Genomic DNA, 6,256 nt, shown 5'->3' with positions numbered 1-6,256 from the left:
ATTATGACTGTTACGCGTAGCATTTCGAAATGAAACCTGCTTAACTTTTGTAAGTAAGCTGTAAGGAATGAGCCTACCAAATTTCAGCCTTCTACCTACATGGGAATTTGGAGAATTAGTGATGAGTGAGTGAGTGAGTCAGTCAGTAAGTCAGTCAGTGAGGGCTTTGCCTTTTATTAGTATAGATACCAGATAGTTCACAATGAATATGCACAGATGAAAATGGAAACATATTAGATGGAAAACTGCAGGTTCCTTTGTCATTTGCATCTTATTGCTTACTTGCCTGGGAGGAAAATAAAGTGTCTTTTTTTTTAATTGAGAAAAGTATAATGAAAAAAACGCAACTTTAAAATAGAAATAAATTAACAAACAAAGAAGACTCACTAATGTGCTTGTCTTGCAGTCTTGTATGTATGTTATCATCCAGTTCACGCTCAGAACCGGCCAACTCTATTTAATTTCAAAAGCAACAGGGGCGCAGTGGTGGTGCTCAAACGTAAACAATGCTGGCAGTCACCTCCACTTCGCCCTCTGGTGGTCGTTCCAAGTGTCAACTGGATGATAATATACATACAAGACCATAAGATCACCCCCACCCTACCCAGAAGGGGGTGGGTTAGGGTTGATTTCACCCTACAGTATGTTTAGTCGACCAATGAGAAACGTGTACTAAGTTTCATGAACATCGCTCAAGTCCGTTCGGACGTGATGCTGGAACATACATACATGCAAACACACATACATCATGTTTTATATATATAGATAAAAAGCAATTCAAACAGTAAAGGCAGCTGTTTACGATGAAAATAATCAACTAAGGATGAAACAGCATAAGAAGCAAGTCAAATGAAGTATAAAAATGTTGCATGAGCAATAACCGATTCAGTGAGAATAATTGACTTCTCATTAAGCAATCAGGTCGGAACATTTTTTGAAGTAGAGGATCAAGTAAAGTTTCCTTCACTATTTTGGTTGTTTGTTAAATATAATTTATGCTTTTGTAATTGGTGATGTATTTAGTCTGCTTGTGTGTTATGTTTCAGATATAATTTTGTTTATTATTTTTTATGTGTGCGTTATTTTTTATTTTGTTTTAATATATATATATGTTGCCTTATGTAAGCACAATGTTTGCTAGGATAGGCGCCAGATTCTCTGTGACCCTGCCCTGCATAAGCAGGTTGAGAAAATTGACGTATTTATGTTTAGTTATGTGCCTTTTCCCCTTAAACTAGAATATCAGGTCAAGGCCACTGTGACAATCAGCTGGGGCGTGACCCCCTGTCTATGTATTTGAGGTGGAAAGACAGACCCTCCAGACTGGGGTTGAAGTTTGTGAAATAACGTGGTATTGTGAGTATTATTGGATTTTCTGCTTTCTGTGAAGTTGTACTACTTGTTGCTGGCCTCATTTTCCTTGAGTTTCCTTTTTAGACATACAAATGTTGTCTTATTATTTCCTATTTACTCTTGCTTTACATTTTTTTCCTTTGCCTAATATAAACAAAGATAATATAAGACAATAGGCTGTGTCTTTAAAGCCAGAGGTTTTGATGGTTTCCTTTTTATTCTGTCTGACGGCATGAAGAGGACCAGGAGATCATGTGTTTATCACCCAGAAATGAATTGAAATCATGAGACTAAATTTAATACACCAAAGACTAAATGTAAAACGAGAAATCAAGGTTAGAAAGAGAAACTGTAGAATCAGAAACCAAAAAGTCGAAAAAGAATATGCATTTTGCTTATTAGAGTTTTTCTCTAAATCAAGGGTACCGAAAGAGTTCTTACATCAGATTTAAAGGGTCACGCTACTGACGCAAGGCACGGCTTCATGCTGCACAACTTAAATGGACATTAGATGCTGTGTGTTGGTTAGAGAATTACTAACATGGGGGTGTCCAGTTGTAAAACAAAAAATGTTGCAGTACCATGAATAGGTAATCATTGTATTCAAGAAAAACATAACTGTAAGGAGACCCCACAGAATGGTGCTAGAGAAAAGAAGCCAAAATACTCACATAAAATATTGTTTTAAAATATTTTCAGAAAAAAATTCTCATAGTGCACAATTCATAATACTTTTCCTTGAAGGGCATTTTAATATATTTTGGACATTTAGGATATTTTTTAACTTTAAACCGCCATTTTGGGAACCGGGACAGGCTGAAACCTGCCAATAGCATTTGGGGTCTGGTTGCCTGTGGTGAGGCTTACTATAGCAGGCAGGCTCAATGAGTTTGTGGACTGGATTAAAAGTTTTGACGCCTTAATACAGTATACTTTCTGCCATTTTGTGCTACTGTGTTCATAACAAATGGTTGTGTTCTATCAAGAGATGATCATTTTTTATACAAATGTTGTGTTTTTGTGACATTTACATCATTGAGCACACTGAAGGCACACAGCTTTTTCTTCCCTGCTTTTTTTAATATGGATAATGAAAATTAGGAGATGATATAAAAAATATCAAAAAATGTGTCTTTTTCTTTGTTTTCTTTAGAGTCCTCTACTATGATAACATACTTTATCTTGTCCTCTGGTCAGACTAAGAACTACTATCTGCAGATATAAACTTCAGAATCTATGAAACACAAGATTTTACACTCATCTGTGCACAATCAGCTTATCAAATATCACTTACAGGAAAGGATTGAAAGAAAACCTCAGACATTACTTATTAAGGCAATTCTTTTTACCAAGCATAGCACCTACTCGGCTTTAAAACCTCAGAGACAGAAAAAAGGCTCTGTGGTTGTCTGATATATCAGCCAGCGACTATTCTCTGTCTGAAATCTGTTGTAAATGCCAAAACAAAAATGCTTATAATGTTTATTAAAAAATTCATCGTGCAGGGATTAAAAAATGTGAGTGTTATACATTATGACGTACCACAGCAATGACTCCAAAATGTAGAAAACAAGATAGTAAACTGCTGTCTCATGAATGTTAATAATGGGATGGATACTCCCCAAAACCCCATGAGGACTTTTAAGTTGTGAGGAATTTAAAATCGATCTGGTATTGCAGTTAATGCAGCATTTCAACAATTTCATTTCTTCAACTACTGGGTTCCCAGATGGCATTTGTAAGACTTTAACATCCATGCATTACTGAACCTGCTATTTAGAGCACAGCACCCCAGTGATTCAAAGTCCACTGCTGCTTTAACTTTGCAGGATTCGATTCACAGATATACCCGCTCTCATTCTGGTCAATTTAGGGGTTTTAGCAAGGTGTAAAATATGGGCCCCCTGAAAGGCTGAAAATTAAAATTGTAGGGGTCCCTAATAGTAAATTTTGAAGTAATTTCATGCTATTATAAATCCCTTAGTGCCAGCTACTGGGTTTGTGAGAGACTATTGTACCAGCTGGCAGTAAGCCCTTCCAGGAGTGTGACAGAGGACAGCAGAAAGTGACAAACGATGGCTGTGTGTTATTTTCTAGCCAATGACATTTTTGCCTACACATGTTTTACATGGATTCTGAGGAATTTCCAATTGATTTTGTAAAATTTGCAAGAGTTAATAAGTTTAATTTTTTGGGGGGGGGGATGCCATTCTGCTTCTGTATTGAACACTGGCTTTTTGTTGAGTAAGCATTGGTCATTTCTGCGGTGATCCATCCCAACAAGCCCCGGGAGTGTGCAGTGCTTGACGTTATTCAGAGTGCTGGCAAAAACACTGCCTCTAAGGTTTCCTGACCATCAATATTAAGATTCTCTATTTGATCTCACAGAGCTATTTTCACTGACTCATTTACTTGTATTTTAAGCAAAATATTTTTTCAGACTTTAAACTTTGAATTTTGGGTTATCATTCTTATTTTCTGATGATCTCTCAGCATTCCTTTTAGCATTGGTCTCTTTTCTCCCAATCGCATTTTCAAATTTTCACTGTCTTGCCTTGAGTCAGAACATCCCTGGGTCAAGTCTGTTTTTTATTTGTTTAATATTTATGCAGTCTTTTGAGTACTTTTTGTATGTTTTGTTTTTAATTGTTTTTGGTTTTGTTTTTTTCTTTATATTTCTGTCTTGTGTTTGTTATTAATACTGCATTGTGCTTTTAAAATTACTCTCCCATTTGGTGTTATATTTATACTAGACATTAAGCCCGTTACAACAAAGGGTGCTAGAACAGTAGTGCATAAACATTAGTAGGAACAGTCTATATTAAATGGCAAGGGACCTTGTATGTGGCTGTAATATACGTCACTGTATTGTGTGCCTTTAATTTTCTCTCACAGTAATACTGGTTTGTATTTCCGTAAAATGCCTGTAATTTTGTCTGACAGTAATACAGTGGAACCTCGCTTCATGACCATAATTTGTTCCAAAACTCTGGTTGTAACCTGATTTGGTCGTGAACTGAAGTAATTTCCTCCATAGGATTGTATGTAAATACAATTAATCCGTTCCAGACCGTTTTTTACGCACAAATATAGTTAACTATACCATAGAATGCAATGCATAATAGTAAACTAAATGTAAAAACAATGAATAACACTAAGAGTTCGCGCTATAGCCTTAATAACACTTTTTTTTAATGAGTTTTAAGCACAGGGAAAAAAAGAACATTTGAAAAATCCGTAATTTAATAAACAACCAAGAAAAGTAACATTGCAACAATGCACACCTGCCCGTGTGTGTGTGTGTGTCTGTCTCGCATGCGCCTGTGTGTGTGTCTCGTGCACGTCTGTGTGTGTGTATCTTATGTGTGTGACTCGCACGCGCCTGTGTGTGTGTGTGTGTGTCTGTCTCGCGCGCCTGTGTGTGTGTGTGTCTGTTGCACGCGCGCCTGTGTGTGTGTCTGTCTTGCGCGCGCCAGTGTGTGTGTCTGTCTCTCTTTCTGCACAGGGAATGCACAGGAAGAGACTGAACATGTGTCGTGTGGCCCCGCGCATGCGCACTTCACCAGAAGACACACACACACGGACACCTGGACGCACACAGGGGTTTTATTAAAGAGGATAGGATTTTAGTTTTAGTTATCTGCCCTGTCTCCTTGAAGTGAAGGCCAAAAATGCAGGACTACCTCATGAAGCTACTTAAGGATTGCCCCAGCACTATACGAGGTGTGGCAGAAAAGTAATGAGACTGATTTTTTATTTACCAAATTTTTTTTTTTTTCAAACATCAATGTTCTCCCCTTCAAAGTAGTTCCCTTGGGCAGCTACACACTGATGGAGACGTTGTTCCCACTGTTGGTAGCAGCGCTGGAAGTCTTCAACCGGTATGGTCTTCAGCATGTCCGTTACACTCTTTTGGATGTTTTCTAAAGTCCCGAAATGACGTCCTTTGAGGACATGTTTCAGTTTAGGAAAAAGGAAAAAGTCACACGGACTGAGGTCAGGGGGCTGGGGAACCACAGGAATGCCTTTTGAGGTCAAAAATTCTGTTATGGAGAGGGCAGTTTTTCGGCACCATTTTGGCACAGACCTTTTGCATGTGCAAATGTTCAGTCAAAATTTGATGAACGGTAAATCTGTTCAAATTTAATTGTTCACTCAACATTCTTAATGTTAAACGACGGTCTGATCTCACAAGAGTGTTCACACGTTCGATGTTTTCATTGGTTTTTGAAGTTGAAGTCCTCCCTGAACGGTGTTCATCTTCAACGTGTTTTCTGCCTTCCAAAAATGATTTGTGCCAGCGAAAAACTTGAGCTCGGGATAAAGAATGTTCCCCATAGGCCTGTTTTAACTTTTCAAACGTCACACTTGCCGTTTAATGGCACAACGTTGCTCCAAATTCCGCTGTTCCATTTTGCGTGATGCACAACCAAAAACACAACTTCGCTAATAGCAGTCACAAAAATCACGTAGTTAACGGAAGGAGTTGAAACTCGCACTGAGCTATGGGAGGGTACTGATACACGTGCTCTATCAAGGACAACAGCGCAGCGTTGCCAGATCGCTTGCAGTGTTGCCAGTCTCATTACTTTTCTGCCACACCTCGTAAATGGAGAAGCTGAAGTTGTGACATTGCCTTTTAATTTGACTTCTGCCACTTGATTTATGATATTTGGATGTCCTGGTATTGACCCCTGCTTTGTTTATAAGGTTCAGTTTTTGGTTTGAGGTTTATTGGATTGGTTTGATTTTAATTTTTGCCTTCAGGGCAAACCTATTTTTGCTTTTTTTACTTGGTCTTTCCTTTCTTCTGCTCAACCTTTTTAGGAATCATTCAAATAATCTTTTTTAAATTATAAAAAAAGTTTGTTTTATTTTTTCTTTTCGATCAGAAGATTTTACA

The sequence above is a fragment of the Polypterus senegalus genome, chromosome 1, assembly GCF_016835505.1.
Source record: "Polypterus senegalus isolate Bchr_013 chromosome 1, ASM1683550v1, whole genome shotgun sequence".
NCBI classification, from domain to species: Eukaryota; Metazoa; Chordata; class Cladistia; order Polypteriformes; family Polypteridae; genus Polypterus; species Polypterus senegalus.
This window is presented reverse-complemented; position numbering follows the sequence as displayed.